Here is a 6486-nt window from a genome sequence, read left to right on the forward strand (position 1 = left end):
TCCTCTCTGGTTTCAGAGAACTTCATAGTACTGAGACAGCCCTTGTTAAGGTTACTAATGACCTACTGCTAACTGCAGACAGATGTGACGGCTCTTTTTTTAGTTCCTTTAGACTTAAGTGTCGCCTTTGATAATGGCGATCATAGCTTCCTCTCACTTATGTCAAGGTTGGGCTCCTTCCTTCCCTTTCCTTTGTGTTCTCGCTCAGTCTTTTCCACGTTCTGTCTTTCTCTCTGTCTGTGTGTATGAGTGTCTGTCTGGAGGTGGGCATGGTTACCTGGTTCATCTCCCTGCTGCAGTACAGTACCACGGACAGCTACCCAGTTGACCTCAAGTCGGTTTTCCTCGTGTTCCTCCTCCTCCTTGCTTATGCTCTGTTTTCCTGTGCCTCAGATATGACTACCTGCAACGCCTACAACGTCCAGCTCAGTGCTCTTCTGCAACCAGTTTGGATTCAGCTACAGTCTGCCCTGTCACGTCAATTGGAATGATATCACGAGAGGAGAAAACCCAGCTTTAGTCGCATAACATCACTCAGTGGAAACTTGACCATTCACAATTGTGTTTTGGCTCCTCTGTTTTGTGCAAAACTGCAATGGAAACCCGGCTAATGTGATATGTCAGTTTTTCCTTTTTTGATAAATTTGCTGTTAAGAGGTGTTTAGTGTAGACTGATAAGAATTGATACCACATAAAAATAATAAAATACGTCCTAGAAAGGAGTCAGCATCATGACTTTCAAGTGAAGGAGCATTCAAGGATACTTTTAGATTATTTTTCCTCACAAGCAATAAATAAGTCATCAGGCTGCTTGATAATTGTCTTCAATTTAGCTGCTTGCTACTTTCCATCCTCAGTGCACATGTAATGCAAATCAAGTGTTGGCAAACGATTCTGTGACTTTTCCCCGCATCCCCTCTGTGCTGAGTCCTCGTGGAGAAAAGACTTACCCGAGTGGCTTGTACATGGGTGTAATTAAGATGTGAGGCTATGATAAGAAATCTCTCAGAAAGTTTACAAACTGAGGCAACATGAAACAGTAATGCTTAATTTATGTCCATGCCTTTCAACATTTAATGATGTCCTCAGATGTTCTTTAGGAAGAAAAACACACATATTTCCATGCAAATGAGGAAACAAACACAAACAAATATGCCAGTCTCCTGGATCACCACATATCACACACAGCCAGACGCCCAGATTATGCCAACGATTGAACAAATATGCCCTTCTCTTCTTTATTCATGGCGTTTCTGTTTAGTTTGTTGCCTTGTTTGTTTGTGCAAAGAGTATTATTCGGTTCCAGCGGTTATCCCGCCTGTATTGCCAGACAGCGGCAAGTTCACGGCTCACGCAGAACTCCTCTGCTGCCGAGACTTTGAAAGAGACTGTTTTAATTCAACTAAAATGAAGCTAATATGCAATTAATCTTATACAACAACAAGGGAAATTAAACATCTTTATTCAGCATGAAAAAGGTGCAATAGGATGGGAGATTAGCTTAACTGGTACAATGACATACCGCTTGCCGCAGGGGATTGTGTTGTTGTTGATGCTCGCTGGCGATTAGCCTCGATTAGGTGATGTCTGATAAGCAAGAGCTGATTTGTTATTGCATTTGTTGACTGGAACACTGCAGAACTTTAAGCTGTATTATTATCCTTATTACTAAAACATTCTAAGACACAATTTTTAGCCCTCAGAATTTCTTATAAGTGTGTCTTTTGTATGTATCTGTGCATTTCTTGGTCTGTAGTCTAGGTTTTCGTGGTCACAGGTAAACACCTCCCAGTTCATATAGCACTCTGTCAGCAGCATATCAATGTTTTCAGCTGTCAGACGTTCACCTGCAGACAGAGCAGCAAATGAATTACTCATTCTGTGTTTTCTGTTGTTTTTCTGGGCATGGTGCCTTTCAATTCTGTACCCACACAGAACAATGGAAGCTAACATAATGGATTCCAGAGGGATTCTGAGGAATGAAGTCTTGAATGTTGTAGATCATCACTGGCGAGGCCACCAAGGGCTTGTTATGTTTGTGCTGTATAAATAAAGTTCAAGTTGTGATAGTTCAGTCATTATTTTCTGTCACTCAAAAACAAACACAAGTAAGTCAGGTCTACCTCGCCGCAGGACAAAAAATATGCAGTTCCTATGAAAAAACTTTAAAATATCTGTTTTCAGGGCTCTTATGCAATCAATTAATGTAAAGTTTGGCATCTCTATTGAAAAGCAAAGTATAACTAAGCTTTCCTGGGACCTCAAAACACTCACTGTATGTCAGTGGGCGTTGGTTATTTAAGTAATTGCAAAATTGTAATAGAATTTGCATCACTAAACTAAAATAGTAAGGTGGGTCACATATTGTTAAATAATCTTGTGGCCCTGTCTTTGAGAGAGTTCCAGTGTCAAAATCTAGATTGAAGACCTCAAAGCTGCACTGATCATTATTTCATATTAACAATGGATCAAATGCCAATGTGTAATGTGAAAGGTGTCACTCAGAGCGACAAACCCACAGAGAATTATCACCAGACTCTGCAGTTTCCCTCAGTGTTTTAACATCTTTAAGGGCATTGTTTTCAGCTGTTTCAAGTGAAAAACCCTGACAAACCCACTGTACCCTATCTGCCCAGCACCAAACAGAAGACTAACATGGTTAGCAACAACCTGGTGAACACAAGTGGTGCATGTAGCAGCTGAAGAGACAGATATTCTATGAGGCAGAGCTAAAAAGGAGGGTGAATATTGGATGTAGCAAGAAACACCACCTCAAAAAGAATGCTAATTTCGCTCTGTGTCTACTGGATGTATGAATGATAATCAGTTTGCTTACACATATACCATATCAAGTTTATGAAGTTATAATATGTCAATGTTGTGTTCACAGACAAGTGGTGACTAAAAAAGCTAGCTAATTGTACAGCTTTAATTATTATAGTTTACACTATAAACTTTGCTTACATGATGCATATTCCTAAAAAAAATTATCTGAATGAAATGACCAAATGAAGTTATTGTCAAGACAAAGAAAACCTGGAATTATTACAGCATGGGAGTTGCTATCTGGCATGGCCGGCCGATGCCTTTATGGGGCCCTAAGCAGAATTTGATAAGCCCCCCCCCCCATTGCCTCAGCGCAGCAAATAATATAGAATATTGTCAGTACTTCATTAATCACACACCTGTAAATTTAACACACCCTTTGTCAAGTGTATTAGTTGCAGCTGTTTTATTCTGACAGAGGCAGCGCAAACCGATTTAACCAGTAGTATTAGCTAGCCACCCTCTTAACATAACATTGCATTTTTGTATGATTTCATTGACATAATACAGTATATATATATATATATATATATATATATATATATATATAAATAAAGAAAAACATTTCAAGTGCTCTTGGGGGGCCTCTGGCGGCCACGGGGGCCCTAAGCAGGCACTTAGTTCTCTCTGGTATCTGGGAATATAATGAATGCTGAGTGGGCTGTACTTAAAGGGAACTTGGGAAGTGACAGTGTAAACACACAATGCACTGAGGGTGGTAGTGTCAGTGGTGCCCGGGTTAATCCATGTGTGTTCCCTTTGTGCCTTGGGGAGATCTAGTGCGGACAAACACCTAAGAAACCCCTGACACACATTATTGTGAATGCTGCAACTATAAAAGAGTAAATCGACTGCAGGTATATATAGTTTTTTTGCTTTAAACAAGCTACATTCATCCATTCACACACACATTTATACGCCTTTTTTCTACACGTACAGCTTTCAATGCAAACATGACAAAAAAAAACAATAAAATGTCAAAACTGCAGGTTTACTGTTTTTCTACAACATCAGCAAAACAGCTTGCATCCTGTTATTGCCCTGCCAGAGTTATCATGAAATATGACGTGTTTCCATATCATCAACCCAACTGGGAACAGCGCGGGTGAAAGACTGTCATGTCAGACGATGCGCCGACAGATATCAGACTGCACACAGAGAGCACACTCAGTCTGCCGCTGTCAAAATACACATTTGACGGGTAATGAGTTTGGGTCATTACATCTAAATGTTCGCCGCCATGCGCTGTGATGCATGGAGGCTTAGCGGTGCAGCCAATCAGTGCTGGCTGCTGTTTGCATTAATTGCTCGTTATGATGGGGCATTCCTCGGTTAATGAGACACGGTGCACTATTATATTTTCTTTTGCGATTGTGATTAATCATTTGATAGTTAGTTTAGGGAAGGGGATGTTATGTCTGATGCTCTTTTGTTGTCAGAACACCAGGCCAGTGGACTTATCGTACTGCAAAGTACAGCGTGTCACTCTGAATCCAAAGCCCTGTCAAAACATTCACTTGAGTCACTGTATGCAGGAATATAAACCAACTACATACAACAGCAGGCTGCAGCTTATGACTTGTGACACTTAAGCCTCCATATTTCAGCACGAGGATCATGTTGTTTGCTCCCAAACAACAGTGATTACCCCTGACACCTTTCATCAACACCTGATTTTCATGTCGCGGCTCTCTCAGTAGTGGCGCCTCTCATGCTCTCCTGCGTCCCACTGTGCTGGCGATGCAACATGGCTGCCCTAAAGCGATGTGTGCGGAGCATTGCAGAGAAAGACCCCCAGCCTCTAATAGAGATCACAAACCTGAGTTCCTTTCCGTACATGAAAGCAGGAGATGTGACAAAGGTTGACAACTCTGAAGGCACATGAAGCCTCTTGTCAGTGTAAACACTGAGTCCTGCTGTTTACAGTATTACCTTTTTAGCATAGTTTTTAATACTGATGTCAATGTCTTGTTTAAGGAAAAAGTTCAGGAGGTCGACGTACACAGGAAAACAGACATAAACATGGATCACATTAGTTAAGCAGAAAAAACTCAAGAATGGAGAACTCCTGTCAAGGCTGCCCGTCAGATCCAAACATGTCATGTCAAGCTGAAACCATGTTCACATGTTTATTAACTGTAGTTAGTACTGTGAAGGGTATTTGGTTATGACTGGGTTGAGGTACGAAGTGGTTAGAGTCAAGTGTTGATACCTGTACTCATGCCTGTAGGTTTTTCAGAATAAAAGCATCCTGCCAGTTCGGCAACGGGAGGATTCAACACGAATCATAGATAAGAGGAAGTGTTATTCCAACATTACTAGTAACTTCACGAAGTGATGACATGTCTGAGAAACCCGTCTAGTGATTTGATTACTTACAGTGTTTGCATTATTGTTTATGGGATAAGCTGGTTATATTAAACACCTTACTCCATTCTGGGTAAAATAAATGCATGTGTATGTTTTGTTGTCCTTTATTCTGTTGTGTATTTGTTATTCTTTCTTTATAGGAAACTACAATCACAACCAATAACAACATTCAGCTGTTCCTGCACGTGCACTGGACTGTATGCCTTAGTGAACAGCATCTCCAGGTCTCTCAGCCCTTTATTTATCCACACTCTGGGAAACGTGGCCTTCAGTGGCGTCGGGGCCGACACATCGGCGTGAATTTAGTGACAAAGGGTGAACTAGTGCCCAGACTGAACACACTGTTATTATCTCCAGTACAGGTAGAATTTCAAGTGTTCAGACAAGGAGACAAAGACATAAGGCATAACCTCCTTGGCAGAGATATACACAAATCTGGAGAGTAACAAAGTGTGTGTATCGCACATGGTTATACTACTGAGGTAATACTTCCCTAACCTCTGTGGTTCCTTTCATACCTCAATGTCACCTGTGAGTTTCTGGGGTCACATGACAATCTCATGTCAGAGTCTCATGAATGAGAGTGTGAATTGGTCTGAAAACTGCCCAGAAAGGGACGGCAGGATCCCTGAAAGCTTCACGGCAATTCACATATTCGTGACTCCGACCAACACACAGGAGACGCCACACGCAGGTCAACACAGGTTAAAATGCCTGAGACTCCCCAGCAGCAGCAAAGACACCATGCAGGTGCCTCCGACATACTACTGCACTTCATTTTTACTGTCTCTTAATGAGCCTTTCAGTCTGTTTGAAGCCTTTCTGCTTGATACATAAACTCTAATATGATCATCTGTTTGTCTTTAAAGGTAAAAGCCAAAATAGACCTGGCTTAAATATGCACCATATTTCTAGTACCTCATTTCCAACACAGGATCTGCAACCTCTTAAATAATGGATTTTTACCTTTTTTACACTGCTACCATCAACGAATACCACAGGTCGTGTGTGTGTGTGTGTGTGTGTGTGTGTGTGTGTGTGTCTGAAAACAATATGATCCACAAATTGAGTCCTAAGGGAGCAGATTGTACTGTCTTCCACTGCTAGCAGCCGATCTCTTACTCAGAGTTGAACCTTAGATTGCAGTCTTACCCATGACAGAAAAAAAACACCTACCTACCTACCTGCATGCATTTCAATTTGACGGAGGACAACAACTTAACTTCAGCCACCAAGGTAAAAAAACAAAGAACCCAGCAGAGGTCACACAGACAGCCCAAACACCACAAT

This window comes from Seriola aureovittata, chromosome 10 (genome assembly GCF_021018895.1).
Source record: "Seriola aureovittata isolate HTS-2021-v1 ecotype China chromosome 10, ASM2101889v1, whole genome shotgun sequence".
Classification (NCBI taxonomy): domain Eukaryota; kingdom Metazoa; phylum Chordata; class Actinopteri; order Carangiformes; family Carangidae; genus Seriola; species Seriola aureovittata.